This window comes from Trichechus manatus, unplaced genomic scaffold (genome assembly GCF_000243295.1).
Source record: "Trichechus manatus latirostris isolate Lorelei unplaced genomic scaffold, TriManLat1.0 scaffold00191, whole genome shotgun sequence".
NCBI classification, from domain to species: Eukaryota; Metazoa; Chordata; class Mammalia; order Sirenia; family Trichechidae; genus Trichechus; species Trichechus manatus.
The window spans coordinates 3,861,775-3,863,518 of NW_004444127.1; positions in this window are offsets into that span (position 1 = coordinate 3,861,775).

The following is a 1,744-nucleotide window of genomic DNA, read 5'->3' on the forward strand; positions in this document are numbered from 1 at the left end:
GCCAGGTGAGCCGCGGGGCCGGGGATGGTAGGGCGGGCTGGCGTCCCTGCACCTGCCCGGGGACCCCCTCCTGCGGGGCTCGGGGGAGGCGGCGAGGGACCCGGGTCCTCGGCGTCCCTCGCCTGGCGGGGGCTCGCGGGGATACTGGCCGGCCTCGCATGCCGGCGACCGAGCCCCTTTGCCGGCTGCCTAGTTCCAGGCGGAGGGCGGCGGGACGCAAAGAAACCGTCTTGCGAGCGAGCCCGCCGCCAGTCCGGCCCCCTCCAGGCCGTCTCTGGCCCGGCCCTTCTCGGAGCCGGTCACATCTGACCGGCGCGGGCCCGGCGCGCCCGCCCGAGGCGTCCTGAGTGGGCGTGTTTGTCGAGGGCTGGGGACGCCGAGCGGGGCCGGTCCGGCCGGGCCTCCGCGGACCTCCGACCTGGCCTGCAGCGCCCGAGGGGCCGGGCCGAAGGGCGGTGGCGGTGTTGGCCCGGAGGGGCCGGGCGAGGCTCGGGGCCTCCGGGTGGAGGACACTGCTTCTGGGGAAAGTCTCAGCCCGGGAAGAGATGGCCACTCGCAGGCGTTCATTTTTGCCGGGCGCGCCTTAGGGCTTCTTTCCCTGGGGGTTTAATTCGTGCTTTTCAGATAATCCTGTGCCTGGTGGTTTTTTTGGTGGACAATCTTTCTGAAAGCATCGTTTCCTCTTCACGGCATTCCGTGCAGTGGGTGAGGCCGGACCGCTGGGTGTAGGAGAGTGTTCCCATTTCACAGGTAGGGAACTGAGGGAGGGAAGTGAAAAAAGGCAGCACCCAGCGGGTGCTATGGGGGCTGAGCAAGCTGGTTCGTTCTCTCAGACTTCGGGGAGCCTGTTAGGGTTTCAAACCTCAGAGAAAGTGGCCTTGTCATGTCCCTGTTAACCCATTTTGCTAATGAAAATCTTGTTTTATAGATACCAGCTCTAAGGAGATGATGTTTGAAACCCAGGAAGTGAGTGATTGGCTGGGATGGAACCTGGTTTCAGGGAAAACTTTTCAAGCACAAATGTAGGATTGTCTGAGAACAGAAACACCAGCCATGGGGAAGTGAAGCAGCCTAGCAGGCAGGACCAGAAGGGAGCTGGGGCCTGGGGGCTGCGCTAACCCTCAAAGGGTCACTCTGGGTGGCCAACGCCCCCTCACAGTTTTCCCAGCAGGCTTTGAGGTGCTCTCATGAGGGCCTGGAAGGCAGTGGATCTTTTGTAGTGAATACCTGATGAGGTGTCAGCTCTGGGGCTAGGCGTCATGGACTTGCTTTTCAGTCTCCTGCCGTCCTCCGTTAACAGCATCTGTAGAACAGGTGTAATACCACTCGTCACACCCATGAAAACCCTGTGGAGCACAGTTCTAGTCTGCACACATGGAGTTGCCATGAGTCAGAATTAACTGGACGGCAATTTTTTTTTTTCCTTCTGAAACAATGCTAGGAGTCCCTGGGTGATGGAAATGGTTAACACGCTCAGGTGCTAATCCAAAGGTTGGAGGTTTGGGCCTACCTGGAGATGCCTTGGAAGAAAGGGTCTGGTGCTCTACTTCCAAAAAATCAGCCACTGAAAACCTATGGAGCACAGTTCTACTCTGACACATGTGAGGTCGCCATAAGTTGGAGTTGACTCAGTGGCAGCTTGTTTGGGTTTGGCACAATGCTGAGCTGAGGATTAAAGGCCAAACTTCTAGCTGTCAAGCCCTATATAATGGCCCCTGTCTGCCCTAATGTCCCACCTCAATTC